We start from the raw sequence: 21,875 nt of genomic DNA, 5'->3' as shown, positions 1-21,875 counted from the left end.
TCTGGATTTGGTCCCCCAGCCGATGTTTACGAAATCAGCCCTGAAACTAACTGCTTGCTGAAGAACAAAATGGATACCCTAATCGACAAACATACACCTATCATCACTGTAACCGAACGCCGTGAATTGCCTTGGTTTAACACGACGCTAAACCGTCTTAACAACAATGAAGAAAAAAAAAGAATATTCAGAAAGAAAGCAACAAAGAACAAATAATTCGCACACGCGGCGACATTATTGCGAAGTCGAGATATCCTATAAACCCACATCTGTAAAAAACAGAACACATATTTTTTTTTTTCCGTCCACCCTACCCGATAAGCTTCATACGAGCCCACGTGACCTTCCCGAATTTTAGTCCTTAACTTCCCAGCTATGCCGGATTCACCTTTGAGCCCATATTATCAATGTAATCGATTCCTTAAACCTAATATCGCCGCCGGGTATGAATGGAGTTCATGCTATAGTAGTGAAAAACAGAAAATATACTTCTAGTGCAACGTTGTTTCATATTTTTCAACAATCGCTTTCAACAGGTGTTATACCACACGAGTGGAAAACCGACAAGGTCTCTCCGGTCCAGAAAAAAGGTTCTTAATTTTCTCTTTATAATTATCTTCCAAATTCATACAGAATATTCCCAAATTATAAACTTCCTAATGTCTGCCAAAGTTTTTCACCCTAACTAACATGTCTTTCTAAAAGGTTTATTTTGCGACATGCAGTTAGCTCTCTTCATTAACGAGCTGAACTCCATCACTTGCCTTATAATTGCAATTCACGCCCTTATCCTCGATTTTGGAAAAGGCTGCTGCCAAGTTCCCCACAAACAACTCTTCCTAAATTTCTCACGTGTTAATCTTAAATAATCTTTCCTTAATTAGATTTTTACCTTCCTCGCTAATGAATAGTAGCGTTCATGGTAACAAATGTTCATCATCTTATTCCTCTGTTTTATCTGGGGTACCTCAGGGCCCAGTTCTGGGCCTCTTATTTGTATTTGCCTGACATGCATGAACGGTCCGCCTAGTAACAAGTGTTCTAACATTTGCATGACATCTATTTCCTATAAATAACAAGGATGACCTTGAGCTTTCTCAGCCTTGCATTCAGAGCATATTAACTTGGTGTAACACACGACTAATGTGCTTAAATTGGAAGAAAACACCTCTTTTATTCCATCAACGAACTTAACAACCATACTTCAGGTATGTTATCGGCAATTCCGAAATTACCTCCAGTGGCAACTTACAAATAACTAGGCATTCATTTACCACGTAATCAAAGTTGTCCTTTTCACATAACTCAATTTATTAACAATGTAAATCGTTTTGTTTATTTCCGGCTAAACTGCGACAAGCACCCCTATCAGCAAAATAAACACTTAATTATAGTAACGCTTATTTAACACTTATTCCCTGAAAAAAATGAATATGTATGAGCAGTTCAAGGCCGGACTTCATCAGAATAACCTTCAAACTACTCTTAAAGCAGTATAAAATCACACTGCACAATTTACTTTCTCGGCTTATTCTTATAATGACTGTGTCTTTGAACTAAAGTGTAATGCTAATCTCATGACCTTAGCAAACCATCGCGAAATAGCCAGGCTGTGTTATTTCAGAAGTTTTGCTACCATTCATTCATTAATATTATCAGCCTCACCCACCGCATTTCCGACGGCAAAAACCACGGGAAGACTGTCTACACTCCGCTTGCCCCGACATCTGCACATTTATCCTCCATCGTTCTAACATATTGCAAGGGATTTGAATGACCTGTCGAAAGCCTTCGTGAATCTAACCGACTCATCCTCATTGAGATCATCCATTGAGAATTTCGTTTCTTCAATGTTCTATCCCCTCATGTAATATCTATTCATAACGGCCTTTGAGGCATATATACAAAACATATATAAACGACATATGCAATAGTTCGAAAAAAAAAAAAGAACATGGACAGGCTCGGCATTCTCGACAAGAGAGCTCTAAGCCATATGCTGGATATAGAGTTTAGCTTAACGTAGGATCTTAGAATTGATGGTACGCTGGCTTTTGCGCCTGCTTTAGCCCATATAAGCTAAAACCGCAGTCAGTGGCTACTACAGTGGTGGTAGAAAGATATTTGTTGGTACTATATAAACATGTTCACAAAGTAAACAAGAACTGCGATAAGGACAATGGAATGTGAAAGTAGTTAAGCAGTAGCGCAAGCTGAGGTAGCAACAATAATGAGAAAGGCAGTGAATGAAAAAAAAAAAAAAAGCAGTAGAGTCGGTGGACACGTTCTCCGGAATAAAGTGAACGTTCGAAGGATTACATCCCAGCCTTGAAGCTTGTGACCCCTCAAGGATCGCAAGACTAAGTTCAGTCGATAACTGCGTCGTGGTTCTTAATTTTTTTCTAATTTCCAAAACAGTCCTCTGTGCACGCAAGGCGGAGGACATCCCGTTATATCGAAACTGAAAGTTGCAGCACAGACTAGCAGCTAGCAGCCTGTTTGCATTGCTAAAATTTTCCACACTCCTTTTGTCGATGGAGAACATTTACGAGAGCGCAGGAGCTTCATAAAGAGCCTCCACAAGAAAAACAAAATAAAAAACTGCCGCACGAAGAAAGCATGCGACGTCTCTTCGCAAGCGATTCATATTTCCCGTTAGAAGAACACAGTTTGTTCAGCGGGCCTCGCTAAGCTCTCCATGTCTGTGTGTACCGTAGGCACCGCGGTGGTACTGGGGTCATCGTGGACACATATGCGGATAGAGATAGGGACTCGTGAGCCCGTGTAATGCGTCCGGCCTCCCACGCAGACCGCCTCCGCAGTTTCTGCAGAGGCACGCACGTCTGGTGCAGGAGAGAGTAAATGACTGAGTAAACACGTCGGTGCTACGACACACGCACAGACGAGCTACGCACCACAAGAGATGCACCGTGTGTCTCTTTTATCTCGGCCCAACCAGGCCCTGGCCGCCTTGTTGTCACTCGCTGTTCTTTCTGTTGTACTGTACGAGAACGTTTGCTACCAACGTTTTGCGAGAGAGAGACGTTTGCGGAGCAGATGAGAGAAGGAAGTAGTTTGTGCGTTTTTTTTGCTATACAGATTGAGAGAGAAGTAGCACTTATAGAGGAGGGTGCATGAGACAGAGGGTCTTGCACCTCGGTATACCCATAGAGGGGTTTAGAGTAGAGGTACCGGGGGAGAGAGCGTTTTGTTTACCGCCGAAGCAACTAAGGAGCTTGGGGAGGATGGGGAGATGATGAAGCGTATGTGCGGTGTGCGTCGGAGGGTCTTCGTATTGCGCTTTTTTTTCGCGTTTTGGAAGAGAAACGTTTAGCAATTTTCGTGGAATGCTTGTGTCGACTGTGTGCCCGGGTTCTTGGGATGTGGGATGCGTAGAGCCGTTTGTCTTCCGGCCTGCTGCAAACCATAATGCATTCTTCAGGCTGCCCGTTCGTATTTTGTATGTGTAGACTTTTCGGACTGCTTTGAAACGAGGGTAGCCAGTGCGTTAGCTGCTCTGGTTCTCAGGCGTGCTCCTTCAAGCAGCAGGTAACCTGTACTTTGCAACCGAATCATATGATTCACTTCCTCTAAGCGTGTTTATCATTTTTTTTTTCTCTTGAGAAGATTCAAGAACATTGATATATAGTTATGCCGTTAAACAAAAAATATCTGTTCTCTCTTTTCATTGAAGGACAGTTTTTTGCACCACATAAGCTATAAAAAGTATTGTTCGCACCTACATCTCAAGAATGAAGGGTCTAAGAAAAGGGTGTCCTGTGTTACCGCGAGGACGTGCAACGTCCACCACTATGAATGAGGGTGACGCTGGAACAGTCTCAAGGTTCGGTTACAGGCAACGTGAATACTCAAGAATGTAGAAAGATGGACAACCGTCGACATAGCTCAGTCGGTAAGAGCACCGGACGCGCTATTCGGAGGTACACACACGCGCACGCGCACACACACACACACACACACACACACACACACACACACACACACACACACACACACACACACACACACACACACACACACACACACACACACACACACACACACACACACACACACACACACACACACACACACACACACACACACACACACACACACACACACACACACACACACACACACACACACACACACACACACACACACACACACACACACACACACACACACACACACACACACACACACACACACACACACACACACACACACACACACACACACACACACACACACACACACACACACACACACACACACACACACACACACACACACACACACACACACACACACACACACACACACACACATATATATATATATATATATATATACTTAGGCGTGGTTTGCTTCTTACTAATGGGCCAGAGTTAAAGTCAAACAGGATGTCACATAACTTTCCCGATTCTCCCACAACTTTCTCAATTCTACCTTGAAGAAGGACGGTCCACCGTCCGAAACTGTTGGAATAAAATGGATAATCGGGAAAGTTGTGTGACATCCTGTTTATATATGCATGGAGGCGCCTGCCGAAGCGTCGACTAAAAAACGGTCGACGAGAAACTGAGAACTAAGGTAAATGGCGCCTAAATTGCTCGTATATAGCCCCGCTACGTCTATGCCATCTTCCCTACGCAGTAACCCTTGCCTTCGTCTGTATCTGCGGTAGCAAAACTGGAACTAGTTGCTGTAGCAACCCCACTGCAGTTGCGCCGACGTGAAACCGAGGCGTGCATTGATTGCCTGCTATCGCTAAATAACGTTTTGGCAAGAAACTATAAGGCTTGTTTCCTGGAACTATGTGCCACACTTGATTTAAGAGCCAATGGGCAACCGAAACCGTAAGAACAATTCTTGATATCATATACCCACACCATGCCAGTTAACAAAGCTGTGAAACTAGACTTACCTAAACTGTTTCTGTGAGTGTAGCGGTTTCATTCTTCCCGTAATGTATTCGACCTCTTCCGCACCGTGTTTGTCATTAGTATATAGCATGAAGTGGTTAATTTCCATGCGTGTTCGCTTTTACAGAAAATTCAATTAGTGGCATGCCGCCCCAAGTTGTCTTGTAAATGATGCCTGTCGCAATGCTTCTCCCGTCATGGCTCAACTTGGCACTCCAGGTCAAGACAAATCGAGCCAAGTGTTATGCCTACAGGGTGATGGCAGGAGGAAAAAAAGCTAATAATGAAGTGGCATGGAAGAAACTAAATGGCTCCGTCGTGGACAGATAAATATAAAAAAATTACCGCCTTATCGGAATCATCAAGGCTATCATCGAACGCTTCAAACAAGCTGTAGCCAAATTTAGCCAAGTGCCTGATTTAGCCTAAGTAGTGTTATTCCATTTTGTTTAAATAAAAACAAAGCGTCAGCTCGTTCAACTCAGAAAACAGGAAGGAAGACTTGAAGGTACCAGTGAAAACTTTCTTCAGTAGTGCACCAAATATACATAATATAAGGCGACAGTCAGCGAAACGACATTCATGTATGAGCAGGTACCGAAGGGAATGCACTGGCATAACAAGCGCACGAAATAGCGGGAAACATAATGAAAACTTTTTAGATATTGCTTTTTGTTACCGAAAAGGGGATGAGCAGAAAAAAACATGTAGACACGCACTGACCTCATCAATGCCCTTGTCGGCCCCCAGCGTATGTCTAAAATCAGCAAGAAACAACTGAATAGCCTTTCATCAGCATTTAAGATGGCGCATGTACAACGATGAGTAAGAGACGGTCCAAGCAACTTGTGGCGGGCTGCGATGGCGCGGGCGCTTCCGAAGACGTCATCCGGCTTTTCAGCAGGACGGAAACGGAAGTCCACGTGAGGCGGTCGGTTATCCCACTCAGTCTGTGGGCTCGGCTTCTATCTTTGCTTCTCCGTCGTGTAGAGCGGCGTTTCCGTTGTCATCTCTTTCTGGGTATTGTCGGCCGAGAAATGTCAGGCCATGGCCGGGTTATGAGGAGAAGAACTGTTATCTTTGCGGCATCGTTCGGTGGAATGGCAGTCACAGGAAATGGTTGTTGTTCCATTAACCAGTTCGTTGTTAGTGGTGCCTATAGTTGCAATCATGCGAGATATTTGCTCACGGTTCACATAATGGTGTCGGCAGCTAGAACGTAGCTAACTAACCCTTTTACTTATAGAGCTCACCATCATTATCATCATCAGCAGGTGGATTATACCTTCTGCATAGTGAAGGCCTCTCCCATTTTCCTCCAATTAACTCGGTCTTGTGCCAGCTGCATTTACCTGACTCCTGCGAATTTCTTTATCTCATCCACCCACCAAATTTTCTGCCGCCCCCTGCTACACTCACCTTCTCTTGGAATCCAATTGGTTACACTTATACACCATCCGTTATCCTCTCTTCGAACTACATGTCCTGCCCATGCCCATTTCGTCTTCTTAATTTCGACTAGAATGTCAGTGACCTGAGTTATTTCTCAGACCCTTTCTGCACTGCTCATCGTCCGCCCATTTTCAATTTCGTGTCCATTGTTCAATTTCGTTAATTCTAAAGGTGATAAAAAATTTGTTTGCCTGAAGAACACAATTGATGAAAGAGCACAATGACGCATTCTATTCATATTTAGATATGGTGGAGACAGAAGCCGGATTCCACGAGCAGTGTAGTCCAAAGAAATCGAGCGCTATACCTGGCAACACAAAGGGTCGGATCCAACCCCTTCTGCACGATAAGCGGGAGTTATATGCCTTTAGGGAGTTAAGCCACCGCTGTAGTATCACTTGATCGTGATGCATGAGAGAAGCTGAAGGCAGGTGATAAAATGCCCGTCTGCGTGAAAAAAAAAAAAAAAACAGAAGCGGAAAGTGCACTACCTTTCTTACTGTAATCCTGCGTGAATCGAACTCGCAAGGTGTCACAGATGGGGATCGTATAAATGACACTTTCCCCACAATGGCACAAGGTGTTTCTAAGCTTTCGCTAGGAAACTTATGTGCTCGAATTAGCAAGCGCAAAGGAATTCGTTTCAGTGTGAACAGTAAGTTGTTTTCTAATTATTCTCGCCAGTACACCTGGCAATTTTGTCATCATCATCCATATCATAAAATTATCAACCAAATGCAGCGTCATTGTTATCGCTAGTAGCATCATTATTATTATCACTGACTGCATCGTCGTTGTCACCACTACTATTATCCTCATGCTAAACAAGGAAAAAAAAGTTACGATTGATTTCTCCCGAGCCTTGTTTGTGTTTGTATGAATATTCCAGTAATAAAGAAAAAAAAAAACAGCCACGCGTGGCCGAGTGGTTTGCGCGCTTGGTTGGGGATAGGAGGGACAGAGGTGCAGTTCCCGCTGGGGACATATTTTTTTTTTTTAAGTGTAAGTTCGTGCGCACATTTCCTGCGAACATTTCCGCAGCCAGTGCGCCAAGAAAAGCTTTCGTCTTAAAAGAAAGGCGGCAACAGTTTTGTACCCACCGCAAAATCAACCCAGTCGGAAAAAACTACAGAAAATTTTCTGATGTTACTACAGAATTTCTGTGCGGCTTTTGACGGGAAACCTGTTGTGACAACAGAACATTCTGTAGTAACATCAGAAATTTCTTTAATTACAACAGAAAAGTGCTACAGAACTACACACAAGAGAAATATACTACAGAAAAACAACAGAACTACAGAGAAGTGCTACAGAACTACAGAAATATTTGATGGGTACGACAGAACTACAGGATATTTTGTCGTATTTTTGACTCAGTTCTGTAGCTTGTTTCGACTGGGAAGGGTAGAAAAGGTTAACAACAAAACCACTGCTCTGTCTCACCCCACCCAAAAATAATTCCTGTCAATCAAAATATATTCACCATGGTCTGCTAAATTCAATAAATGCTTATATCAATCAATCAATCAATCCCTGCATCCGAGCCGCAATAGTATCTTTGCAGAATTGAGTGCCACCAAAAATAGAAAATGTAAGTATTATAGACTGGGAGCGCTTTATACAGTGACTTGAATTATTCAGAAACACTGCTACTCGTGTTCTTGTTCCAAGAGTGGCATATCAGCAAACTGAACTTAAGGAAACATGGTGCCAAATTAACGCATCTTCACGGCTATTGGACAAGCACTGCTCTTTTTTGGGACTGAATTTCGGACGTCAAAATTCTTTAGAAGATCGGCTCATGTTAACTTACGATGATTGTAGGGACAGTTTTTTTTCTTTAGCTTAGCTAATCTGGCATCAGATGCTCATTGCTCATAAAGCAGTCGGAAAAAGGCGAAACCATAACAGGGACAGATTTGATGGCTGCTGTCGTGGTGAGACACGCCGTTCTTATTGTTTTATATTTCTTGCTTGGCACGAGGTTGTATGTTCAGTAAGCGAACACAAGTCTTTTTGCCTTGAGACATCTTGTCATTCCGTATGTTCTCTGTTAGTTACATGCGTCAACTGGAGACGCTTTTTTCATGACGTTCACTTCTCTAAACTCGCACTCTGAGTAACGTTTAAGCACCCAGAGATAGCCTGCATGTCGAAGCCCTGTATACCTGAAGACCTTTTCAAGAATGTCTAATCACAACGGCTTTTCATGATAAAACCCCAGGCTGGTACTGAGTACGGACGAGCCGGTTGTCATGCCAGTGCCATGCCGGTAGTATACACACAAAATGAGATGAAATACTGTAGAACCGCCATCCTTGCCTGCTGTCTTAATCTATACTGCAGCATTTGCTCTACTTGGCTTCTTCAGGGCGCATCATCATTATCATCATCATCGTCATCATCATCATCAGCCTGACTATACCCACTTCAGGGCGAAGGCCTCTCCCATATTTCTCCACTTAGCCCGGTTCTGTGCTAGCTGCATCCACTTGACTCCTGCGAACTTTTTAACCTCATCCGCCCACCTAACTTTCTGCCGCCCTCTGCTACGCTTTCTTTCCCTTGGAATCCAGTTTGTTACCCTAAGCGACCATCGGTTATCCTCTCTTCGCACTACATGTCCTGCCCATGCCCATTTCTTCTTCTTAATTTCCACTAGAATGTCAGGGCGCATACTACATTTAATTTTTTTTTATCGCGTATTGAAGCTGGGCTACCTCATGCACGAACACCGTTGCAATGAATCCTTATTGGGGGCAGTACTCACCTACCCCCTCCCCCTTCCTGCGAACCGGCTTTCTGTGAAGCCTGCCACGTATAGCTTAACCAGCCCGGCTGAGGCAGTTGTCACACTGGCTGCGCCATGGGAAATCAGAATCCTATCCACGGTCATACGCGATGGCCGAACCAACAGGACCAAGTCTTCTATACATGGTGTTTTTCGCGTGTGGGATCCGTGCGTACCACAGAACTCCTTCGCGTTACAACACCGGGTGCTTGAAAATACAAGACAGCCAAGGTCCCTCGCGAGCACACAGAGCCCGAGGAGGGAGCAGAAGACATAAAGGACGAAAGATGGAAAAAAAAAAGGAGAGGAAGGAAGAAGCGGACAAAATAAGATAGCCGAGGACATAAAGACAACAACCAAGAAGGTCTAAAGACTAGCCAGAGACCTCCTTGTCTCCACTTCACCGTCTGATTAGCCGAACTTACTACCACTTTTCTGAACATTTTTTTTTTTCCTCAGCCTCTCGTCTTGCTGCTACTTGTATCACGTTCTTCGTCGCTAGGCACGTCTCATCACTTTTGGTTGTTGGGCAGCCCATTCGCCCGTGTTCTCGCCATGGCCGATTCTTCCCTATGTTTGTGGGGTGCGTTGATCCTCGGGGGAAAAAGTGGTGGCTGGCTAACCCGACCCTCCGTTTCGCATTTCACACTTGTTGCGTTCTGCTGCGCGATTGAAGGCGCAGTCACTGGTGTATGTTTGGCTTGGGCCTCTTTGGTAGCGGTACAATGAGCAACAGCATTCTCGAAGGAAATTATGAACGACGAAAAACTACGACCGATGTTTTCAGATCAACGTCTGCCCGTACGGCGCTGCCACCTCGTACACAGAATGAAAGTGTTGCACGTAAACACTTAAGTTTTGTGTGTTTTAGAATAGTAGTACTTTTCTGTCATGAATCCTGCGCAGCGCAGCGATTTGAACTCATTCATGAAGTCATTGTGAAGGAAAGTCGTTGAAGTCTTTGGGGACACAACTTGCATTTTTCTGTAGTAATGGCAAATTTCTGTCTTGTTCTTTGGTGTTTTTTTTTCTTTCGGTTTTTTTTTTTTCTGCCGCCTTCGTTTATTGTGAGCGTTGAATTAAACGCGGTTGTTGCTAGCGAGCATTTATCGTGTGGGACCTTTCTTCAGTGTGCTCATATTTTGTAGCGAAAGCTATACGACATTTCCCTTCGCGCATTTCGTGGTGCCTGAAAAAGAGTGGCAGTGCGCATGCGCCAAGACCTGTTTACACCACAAATGCGCCGCGTGTTCCGCCGTTGGCTGCGCTCGCTAGAGAGGAGAAGGAGGAGAAAAGGAGTCATCAGCCTCTAAACGCTTTTGCCTTAAAAAGAGCCGCACATCAGAGCTTGGTGCTCCATTCGCGTTGCCAGGGGATGACGTCACGGCATCCTCGCTTCGAAGGAGCCTATCCGAAGTCTCCCCTGGGCGCAAGCCGTTTCTAGGGAACGGATCATCTAGAATTTGGCAATAAGCTACCGCACCAACGCTGCTTATTGCCGTCTCTGTGACATCGACAATCAAAATATCATGACTTCCACACTATATGAAAACAAACTCGCTGACAGCCGCTTGTCATGCCCGTTTCAGGTGAGACGAGGGCGTGTTATCTCTTTAGGACATCGTCTGTCTTTTCAGACTCGAAGGCAGAGAGTGCACATTCTCGAGCAAACCTTCTCCCTTATTTTGAATACGTTAAACGATAAGGTATGATATTAAAAATGTTTTATTTAGGCAGCTAAGTGTTTTTAGTTTTCAGTGCAAGCAAGCCTTGGTGAAAAGCGCAGCATGAGTCTAAAGTCAGAAAGTTGGCATTTTTAACCTTGAGTGGCGTTAGTGAGCCCCACCTTGCAGACGGCCAAGTCGAACATGCCGTGCACATGAGGAATATTGATCAGCTACAGCGCGCCTATTAGTTATGTGAGCTGCCAAGAAACATCTCGACGGGTATGTAGCAATTCCTTTTCAGTAGAATATAGCCTTATTTTTTTTTGTCCTCTATTATGATATGAAATCACAATAGGTAAGCCTGGATAAAAAAAGACGAGGGAGTTAAAGCATGGCTTCAGCCTGGTTATACGAGCGAACGCTCTGTTAAGCATGGTTTAGAATGGTCTCTAAAAGGGGGCGTTATACTTAAATAAGATAACATTTCGTGGCGATGTTTGGTAATTTAAATAAGCTACTCCGATGAGTTGAGATAGATAGCTGTTGCAGCTGAATGTGTTTCCCAAGAGAGCGTCTTTGTTGGACTATAACATCTAGTGTCGTAAACCTCTGCGATATCAATAAGTAGAGATTGGTAACCCCTGCGTTATGACATATTTACTTTGAGTACCTCGGAGTTAGCTGTATATGCTTTTAATATAAAGCCATTTATTTTGTCTCCCAACTTTCACACTTTGCAGGATATTTTTAGCGTCCCTTACTAATGCATCACACATTTAAGCAATGGAGGAACGTTGATGTGGTCAGCCTACACAACAAACGAACCTGTGGAGGCGATGATCGCAAGACGGTTTTGAATAGACGCATTTTAAAAATGCTTTCTTGCAGTGCCCTACAAGAAGCCGGCACTGTGTTGAAAAATGAACAGTAGAGATCAACTATTTCCTCAATGTTCTGAAAACAAAATAAAATGAGACTGTAAACTTTTCCTGGCATGTCTAATGTAAAGACCATATTGTAAACATTTATGTGCCCTGTGAACTGCAGTTTCTCTCGCAAATTTTCGCCTATAATTAGCTGATAAAACTCTCACAAGTTCTTGTCTCGTTATGTCATCAGTCCAGGTAAACGTTTTTCGTTTGCCGTTGTCTTCCTTGAGTACAATTATTGCTGTTTAATGCTTGGCACGCGGAAGAGGACAAAAATGTGTCCAGACGGGAGTTAATTAGCTACTCTGTCGTGAATGATTTATTGTTGCCTTCTATCCTAGTTTTTTTCTGCTGTAAACAACATGACAGCGTACGTTTCACCGCGTTCGTTGCCAGGTTGAGGTTTAGTCGTTCGCCGCCCTCGGTGAAGGACAGTGAGAAGTATTCTCTTCCCCAACCGTGCTTGTCGCCGTGTCAACTTCTTGTTATCATTTTAGAACCACAAGTTGTCTGAACGATGTGCGCAGCTTGTCGGAGCTCGGCACGCTGAGCAACTCCAGAGGCATCTGCGTTGCCTTCAGCTACGCGTGCTGTCACGAGGCGGCGAGTTATCTTTGCTTCTACATTGTTTGCCAGGCTTCTCTCAGAGTTCATACTTTGAGTGAAGTGTATTTACGTTCAGGCCTTACGTCATAAAACCCTTAACGTATGTTTCCGGCCGTTTGAAGCGAGCCCTGAGTTTGGAAATGATTTTTGTGTGGTTGTAAGGTTGCAAAAACAACGTGTTTTCACTTAAATCTTTCGCAGTAGAACAACCAATTTGAAAAGTGCGATATATGCACAGCGCATACAATGTAAATATGAATGGATGAATGAATTATTTGAATGAAAGAGACTCCATCGGCATTGCATGGGGAAGGGTAAAAAGTTTAGCATGTGAAGTTTCATTCTAAATCGGTTTACAAACAAAATTTGTTATGATCCATAATTCCGCTTGCTTCATAGACTCTTTATTGAACGAGAGAATAATGGAAATAAATCTGAAGGTAAATTAAGGAACAAACGAAGGTATCGAACGCACTTTAAATATGCGGTATACACCGAGCCGGGTTCAGTCAATGCAAAACCGTCGTAAATTTGTTAAGCGAAACCTAACGAACTATCGCAAACTTCCACGATCTGTCGCAACATTCACGCAAACCTTCATTTCTTCTTTACTTTCCAACGACCGGACGAAAATGATGAAATATTGGCACTAACGCTTAGGACTGTTGAAATGAATGGATGAGAAATTATTACCGTTGCTGCAACATGCACTATCATGTGTGCTGACTAGCTGACGCGAGAGAAGAAACCATCGCAGACATTTTGGCCTGTTACAGCAACGGGGCCGTGGAACCACGGCCGCAGCTGATTTCTTTCACTCAAACCACGGCGGGGAGCAGCGCAATTGTGACGCACGATGTGCCTGTAAAGTGACTGCTTTTGTATTTCGAGGGCTTTATATGGGGGAGATAACAAAAATATGCGCAATTCTTAATTAATCGCAAATAAATAAATTTTGTATTTCTGAAAGAGCTCTCCAACTCACATTGCCACTCACATTTATTGCCTAAATTCATTGTTTAATAATATATAGAAAAAATATCCCTTTCATTATTCAATTATTTGCAAAACAAGGCAATGTTTGTCTTGCACAAAACGGCCTGTGGTTTCCCTGGCCTATCTCATATATTTTATTTGTCAATTGTCCTTGACTAAATTTAGCTCGGACGCCCTTTATAGACAAGAGACACTATAGCAATGGATAAAACAAACATTCAGAGCGAGCACTCGGGCCTTTTCACCTGGCTGTTGGATTTAAGCAGCACATGTCGACAGCTGTTCAGAGCGTATTGAACCTTCTGATAATAAAGATGGTATGACGTGTCTCGGAAACTGTGTCCCGCTGACATACAGCCCCGGTGCAGTCTTGCGGTAGTCATTGCTGCCACACCTACACGTGGTTTTCTAGACTTCTACCACTGTGTATTCAAGAAAAAGCGAACGAAATGGTGGGCGGACTAATAAACGCGTAGGTTGACAAAAGATGGCGTGTGTAGTGCTACGCAAAAGAAGGCGGAGAACCATCGATTCTGAAGGGATACAATCACAGTGCGCACATTTACTGTTAACACACAGAAGAAATCAATCGGAAGTCCGAAAATTCTTCAGAATGAAACAATGAGAGCGTGCAGAGTGCCATTGCTTACAACTTCGATTTCACTATGTAAATCACGAGTCCAGGCCGCATTGCGAAACTGTGGCTGGAGCGTCATTCCGCCTTTTCTAAATGTCATTGACGTGAGTGCCTATATTACTCGTGACGCCTGTGGAAAGACCCCAAGCACTGGTGCATTGATACGAGGATGCAAGAGTATTTAAGAAGAAGCCTGTACAAATAAAAAACAAAAAGTTCGACGGATGTGTTTGAAGGATGCTTCAGATGCAGATGAGGTACTGCTTTATGCTTGCCTTTTGTTTGTTCAGGTGGTTAAGAACCACAACTTGCTCTCATACCTGGCGTCCCCATACGCCACTATACGCATAAAGTCACGCGTTAAGTGATCGTAAACACCACAAACTGGGTCTCTTCACAGAATTAATTTAGTAAATAATAGGCTAGCTCGTCAAAGGCTGCAGCGTTTAGATGCTTCGTCTGAAGCTTGTTTCAAGGCCATTCATACAATAAAGAATGAATATCTTTGCAAATCGCGAATATCTGAAGCACGAGTTTACAGAAAGGACGAAGAGAAAAAATAATGGAAGATGACGGACAGAAAGACGGGGAGAAAGTAGAGTTACGTTCTCTTGAAGAAAGAAACGAACAGTAACGCTCGCGGCTGTTTGAACTAACACATAGCCTGTTTTATCCAACAACTTGTTATTTAAACAGATATCCCACCTAGACACACAGCCTGTATTCCCACCCCAAATCTGCGAACAGAGCACAATGTGAAATTATTTTCCCTTGTGCTAGCTGCGCTACACTTTGCCAGCGTATCAGGCGAAATAGATAATGCAGGCAGTCTACTTGGCAGTTTGCTCATATGTCCTTGCCACGGAACGCATGAAAAGTATTTTTTTTGTTCAGGAGCTATACTGCTATAGTAACCGCTGCCACCTGACGGAACTTTCAAACATGTATTAAAAGAGCTAAGACGACAGATGCGACGCTCAGTGAAATGGAGTCCTAGCATTCTATTGGCCTCTAGAATGGTTCATAGCAAAACCCTGCTAGTTTCTAAATTCCGCCATTTGAACTAGCCTACAGCATACCTTTAGACTGACTCAGAAAAGTTTGATTTGGGGTGACTGCAAGCACAAAGCGCAACAGCCGTTAGTGTATAAACCTTCTCTATTTTCTAAAAATGTATACCGTGTGCATTTGAAGTACTCTGAGCGAGTTAGTTTTGCTGTACATTTTTTATAGCTGCCGAGTGTTTTGTTTTCTAGCTTGACGGCAGTTAGGGTAGGTAATACCAGTCATTGATAAATAATCACCCTTTTCACGCTCACTCGGCAGTTCAGGCATTTTTGTTAATTGCCTGCAACACTTTCTCAAAAGGGCATTATTTATTACGCGCAAAAGAGGGATGAACAGTCATTTGCGCTACAGTAAACAAAACGGATATTAACGAAGGTGGGAATGGGAGACACATAATTGCATGTATGGATGAAACGAGTGACGAAAGCAGGGCAGAGTGTTCGCACCAAGATTTAGAAAACAATCCGGCGAAGCGCATAGCAGAACTCGTGCGATCAGGCGCAACACATTGCATCATAGAAGGACCATGTGTCTTGTCCAAAAGGGTCAGTTGGTTTATGGCGCTAGGATTTAACGTGCAGAAAAAAATAAACCACTACAACTAAAAAAAAAAAATAACTTAGCAAAGTTTTATATTCAGGGAGCTCTAGTGTAAAAGTTAACAGATTAATTCGACATTTCAGCTAGAAACACATGCCTTTCGAAACATTCTAAATGTTTGTAGAAACACCGATGCCCGACCGAAATGTGGAAGCGATTCGTGACGTTTTTCACCGTGACCCACTGAACGTAAAATGCAGCTATGTGTTTGGTGATACCGGCCGCAGCGGCCGCGTTTTGATGGAGGCTATACGCAACGCTCTCATGTAATGTGCGACACGGTGACGCCTCCAAGTGACATTCGCAATAACAGGGGACGTTTCATGTCCACAGCTACGCTCTTAGTCTGGTTCCGCATACGAGTCATAAAAGTTCCACTTATAAGTGGAAGTTACCGGAAATTTTTTAACGCGTATGTGGAAATAGATTAAGAGTGTACTGACGAGGGGGTGCTGGTGATAACTATTTAGGATAGTCCTAGGATAGTTTGCAAGCGACATAAACACAGAAGAAATCAGGATATTTGAACTGCCGGAGAGCGCTCACTTTTGACAGTTCGGCCAGACTGTATATGTTTGTGAAACAAAGGCATTCAGGACAATGAATGTCACCGTAGCTCAATCGGCAGACCACTTGACGAGGAAATCGGAGGTAGTGGGTTCGGATCCCTTCGGCAGCGTGAGGTCGGCTTCTTCTTCTACCCTGCAAATAATTATTTTTATGGATTGTTATACCGGCAAGAAGTTCGAATTTCCCCCCTTAAATCTGTGGAATTGCCCACGTGTAAACAGCGACATATGCGTCTTTTTTGCTTTTATCTTCGCTTCAATGCGTCCTTGATAAACCTCAAGGCTTCATGAACAGAATTTTCGTTAACAGCAGTAACGTAATTTAATTACTGTCTTATCGGGCAGCTCTCTGAGAGCGTTGGTCATTATTTTGTCTGCCAAGTCTTCATTGATCCCTCCTGACAGCACCTCTGGTAGTTTTTGAGAGCTTTGTTGGAACTGCAGGTACGTCATTGTGCCGATACCGGTGCTGCTGGTCCTCTTTTCTTGGCCAGTCGCCCCAACCCTCTGGTGGTTCAGGATTTTGCTTTGTTTTGTCTTGAAGGCCCTATACTATATCTTTCTTTTGTAGCATAGCGACATACAGTGCTTCGGCATTCTTCAATGCAGCTGTTTCCTTGCTTGAATTTCACTTCGACTAGTGGAATCCTATAGCTGCTTGTAAACATACTATCAGCAGCCAACAAAGCACGAACGATGATACCTAAACGCAAACAGCGAAATGTGATGCCTATAACCTAAGGAAGGTCAAGACTATTGCACATTAATGTCATCTCGAAGGTGCCAAGTAGTCTTTTTATATCTACAGTCAATCTCGTTTGTCTTTTTTCTCCAGAAGCGAAATTTTTTACTTTTTGTTGGTTACATTTCTATTTATTTGCGAATTTATTTATTATTGATAGCAGTGCGTGAGGCACCACAAAAAAAAAAATCTATTCTACTGCTGCCCATACTTTTGGACCAAGATGTCCGGCTCACCTGGCTTGTATAGGGCAATGTGGCTCTACCTGTAGAGCTAAACATGTCGCCTCCCGCTGCCTTCATAACAGAGTAATGCGTCACTTGAGCCCCACAATTGAGAGTGACGCAGTATGTGCTCGTCTAGCTCAGAAGAGTCGATCTTGTCGAGGACAACTATGCACCCACCTCATATATTGGAGATTCATTCTCTGAATTTTCATTCATCTGCATTGATGAAGCCTATGTAGGAATGACGCTTCAATTTCTTCCCGAGAAATATAATAAACTCTTGTCACCATACTTGCCAAATCATATACGCGGAAAGCGGCACCCGTCGACGAAAGCCGCTGTAATCGCAATGTGCCTAGGGCAAGCGCTTACCTAGAGAGCATCAAAGCACGGCTGCATCGGAGAAAACGTTCCCCCAAGCCCAGTCACAGTGGTGTGACATTTGCACATTCATAGCATAGTACTTGTGTATGCGTTGTGTTTAAGGCTGGCACGACCAAAATAGACACAATACCCACTGCGTAAGACTAGAGTTGCGTAGCTATGCTGATGCTGAAAACTCTGCTTTGGTAGAAATCGTGCCGCTACTGCCATTAGAGATAAGTGCTGACGCCGATAGTCATTATGCACCATTGCCATCACACAATATAGCTAACTGTGAGGCTGGAAGCCCACGATTGTGCCACAAAGGCAACCTGTAGTGCAGCAATCGCAATAATAGCGGTTATCGAGCATATATGTGCAACCCGATATCATTCCGCACTATGGCGAATGAAAACAGTGCATCCACCAACAAGAGTATCGGTGCGCCGTGGTAATGACATCTACCGGCTACCGCCACCAAAGTCTGATTGTTTGCCTCAAAAGGGTACGCTGTTATCCTTGACCTCTAGCTTCACTTGATGTTGAGGTCACGTGACAATTATAGAGGTCTACTCGGGAAACAGGTAAACACCAGGTCGACATCCAGGCAGCCGATGCAAACACGGGTTGACGTCCGTTAGCGCGGTTAGTGGGAGCTTGTGTGGGGAAGCAAACGGTGCGTTTGTTGACACAACCCTGCCAACCGAACATGCTGACGTTGCAATACTCTTAGCGCTGCAACTCTGCGAGCCCACTCTAGTTTCAGGGTAATGCTTGCAATTCTTTTATGCCATTTTCTGTCTGAACTCAGGCCAAAGTATGACCGCTGCCTCCCTCGTGGCATAGTTGAACGCTTAGCACTGACAATTCAAAAATAGACTTATTCTAGCGACGCTAACACATCAAGTAATCGAATACTAACGTTTAAGTGTTTTGAAGACGGATGCGTTATTGAGAGGGACTGGTGCAATCTTGACGAGATTAAATCTTCACCTGACGCTTAAGCGTTTTCAAGGGCAGAGCTAACATGAAAACTGAGCTTGACTATCAAGTGAATTGAAAGCAGATCCACTGCGCCGCTGGCAATCGCGCTTGGAATTGGTTCATTGTGAACAGAATACCACAAGACTGATATTGATTTTTCGTTCGCTTCAGTAATGTTCTTATCAACATGCGGTTTGATTTCGACAAGCGCGTCGACCTTTAGAGGTTGCCATCACAAAGGCGCTTACAAATTTGAACATGAAGCATAGCGACCACTCGACATGGTAAAGTCTGATGTGGTGGAAACGAGAAAGACGAAAATGATTTCGAGGTAGCATGCTAAACTTCCCTTTTCTGTACACATGATATCAGACGCGGTTAGAATCGTAAATTCTATTTTCGCCCCTGTGTCTCGGCACTTTCATGATGTCCGACGAGAAAATAAACACTTCGACGAAGATTTGTCCTGTCGCGGTGCTGCAGTGGTTAGGGAGGTCTACTTCTGTCCGAAAAAATACGGGATCGAATTCCGCTTTTTGATGGAGGCAAAAAAACCGGCGGCAGTGTGCTGTGCGATGTGAGTGCACGTTAAAGAACCCCAGATGGTCGAAATTTCTACAGCCCTCCACTAATGCGTCGCTTATAGCCTGAGTCACTTTGGGAGGTTTACATCTCATAAACGATACCAAGCCACTTCGAAGCATATTAAATCAACACGTTATCACGGACGTATCACTGCAATGCTGCTTTGTTGCAATGCTTCACATTCTTCTGACGCGGTCTGTCACGATCCCTTTCACGTAATTTGAACGCTAAAGGTTAGAAATGCAGTAAAAATAAACAGACTAAGCACTAAGTTAGAAACCTGGGGAAAAATCTACGAATGATTATTTTTTCTTGTTTGTTTTTGCACATAATACTTTTTGACGTTCCTTATTATTTCGCGCCTTCTTTATCGCACGTCTTCAATAGACTCCGTATTTAGGCCAGAGCCAATATGCCGAACTTGACGACACGACCCGGCGGCACACACAATCTGTATTGTTTTATTTTTAATGGAATGATGAGCAATTCTGAAGGAACCGTGCATGAGAACCATCTTACAGAATGCGCGCTTCCCCTTTTTCGCCCCGCCGTATAGACTGCGCCGTGGTGGCTCAGTGGTTTTAGCGTTTGGCTACCCGAGCCTGGAACGCGGGATGGTATGGCCACGGCAGGCTCACTTTGGCGGAGGCAAAATTCAACAAAGCCCGTGTACTGCGCATTATGCCTGCACTTTCAAGAAGTGCATATAGTCCAAAATTAGCCGGACAGCTGAGTTCATATTTCTAGTATGCGTCGTTTTCTGAAGTGCCGTTTTCACCCTCACTTCGAGTCGACTGATTAGTGGAAACACAGGAACCGGGAATGGAAGCATCCGTGCCGAAATCCTGTTCCTGTGTTTTCACCAATCAATTGATCCAAGATCAGCGAGGAAACGGCGCTTTAGAAAACGACGCTAATTGGGATAACGGGCCTTACACTACGTCGTCTCGTACAACCAATTTCTAGCCTTCGCATCTCATATTCTGCGTATTGTGATACCAATAAGCAATGAGCATATGTACGCATGCCTCAACACACTGCGCACGAAGAAAAGACGCTTGTGAGGTTGGAATCAAACCGGATCATTCCAGACCTGTGCGACTCTTGGCTTAGAGTATCATTTTCTTCACGGGCGAATACATCAGTAATTTCATCACTAGGTAAATCATCATTCAGAACCCCCCAAGCAATTTCTCACTTTCCTTCTCCTGGTTTTCATTGAGACGCATGGAAACTCACCCTACGTTCGAGGTCCTACTTTCTCGGTCCCTAGCTGCAGCAGTTTCCGATCGAGGTGCAGCGTCAGAGCAGAAGCGACGGGAGGCCCATCGCTATTGTGCCAGCACTGAGGACGAACTAGCCACGTGGCGCATCCCTTACACCCCCCGGGGGCTCCGCCGCGGCGATGCAGCAACTAACACCGGCCTAGCGAACAAGGCGCCATTCAATTTAGCTCGTTTTTTGTTTTGTTTTCCCCTACCTTGTTTTTTGTTCCTGTGTGGGAGCGCGACGCCACGTCATTTCCCAAGAGCATCTCTGCCGCTTGTGTTTGGATACTTTCTTTATTCTTTCAATTTCTTCCTTTTCCCTCACCAGTTCTCTCTTTCATGCATTTTTCTGCATTTCTTGCCTTGCGCAATTCCTTTCTTTCCTGTCTTCCACCCTTCTTTCTTTCCTTGTTCCGTTCCTTTCTCATTTCCTCTTTTCTCTGGTCTTTTTGCTTCTTCCTAATTTCTTACTTTTCTTTCGTTCTCTTTCAACTTTTCATGCCTTCCCCATCCTGCATTTCTCCTCTCTTTCTATATTCCGTTCTTCATTTTTTTCCTTTCCTTGCGTTTCATTGTTTATTTCGTTATTTTTTTTTTCTATATTCCTATTTTTTTTTCTTTTTTTTTTTTTTAGCGCTCAGCTTTCAGGCGTCCGTTTCTGGCATGAGCAGCGTTGCAGTCGGCGCCGGCGTAATCGATGGGCATTCTTGGATGCCCATGGAGCCAACTTATATAATAGCCGGCGCTGACCAACTGGCCAACCTGGGGTGCTATATTTTCTTCGGCCTCATGCAACCTGCCAAGTTCATTCGGAACACACATGTCTCGGGCAGGCTCCTGAATCGCACGGTGGAGATACTGAGAAACCTCTTCCTGCATATTAAGGCAAAGCATAAGTGTACCCGAAATAGGGTGTCACGGGTGGCCGCCCTATTCAGACTGGCAAAGGGAAACCTAGGGCCTTCTGGGCTAGGGCTCTTTCTTCGGCCACCTGTCGTGGTCATCCTGAACATGCACGCAATGGCAGAGAAGGAATCCCGAGGCAACACTATCGCCTCCTGCCGATAAATGTGAACCTTAAATGTCTCTTCAAATTTTGCTCCCCGTTGACAAAAAATACCCGGTAGAGTAATGCATGAAAGGAAAGAAAGAAAAAAATCAGAACAAGAGGATTCAAACTGCCACTCTTCGCTTTCAAAAACACAGCGCTAATTAGTTGCGCCACAGAGCTATAGAAGCATGTTAAATTACGCTCTTGTTCGTTTTGATGAGCATTTAAAAAATTTCACCCATTTACTTTCGGCTGTCGCTGCTCAAGCGGAGGCTTTAGGAATCGCGCGATATTTCGCCCTCACAAAATTTCTGCTATTGGCAATAGGCGACGCTCCTCAGCAGGAACATATTATTATAAAATGTAAGGCACTTCAATCAGTGCTCTACACACCGACGCAGGGATTCAG

The 21,875-nt window shown here is 44.1% G+C and overlaps 1 protein-coding gene across 5 annotated transcripts in view; it reads right to left on the bottom strand.

The window, feature by feature from the left end:
- The window catches only part of LOC146172892 (xibalbin-1-like), a 116,915-nt gene extending 96,370 nt beyond the window's left edge, over positions 1 to 20,545 (bottom strand). The window contains exons 1-2 of one of the 5 annotated variants that reach the window (XM_084584857.1): positions 20,387 to 20,545; positions 16,224 to 16,379 (exon numbers count right to left, since the gene is read on the bottom strand). The gene's annotated coding sequence lies outside the window, so the exon portion shown is untranslated. Of the gene's footprint in view, positions 1 to 4,933; positions 5,180 to 5,654; positions 5,809 to 16,223; positions 16,380 to 20,386 lie in introns of those variants that run through there. The other 4 variants (XM_084584858.1, XM_084584856.1, XM_084584854.1 and 1 more) reach the window with 4 other exon arrangements.
- Between the last annotated feature and the right edge of the window lie 1,330 nt (positions 20,546 to 21,875).

The sequence above is a fragment of the Amblyomma maculatum genome, chromosome 11, assembly GCF_055883805.1.
Source record: "Amblyomma maculatum isolate TAMU_Amacu chromosome 11, ASM5588380v1, whole genome shotgun sequence".
Taxonomy (NCBI): Eukaryota; Metazoa; Arthropoda; class Arachnida; order Ixodida; family Ixodidae; genus Amblyomma; species Amblyomma maculatum.
Note: the sequence above shows the minus strand (reverse complement) of the source record. Positions and strands in the feature narration are given on the sequence as shown.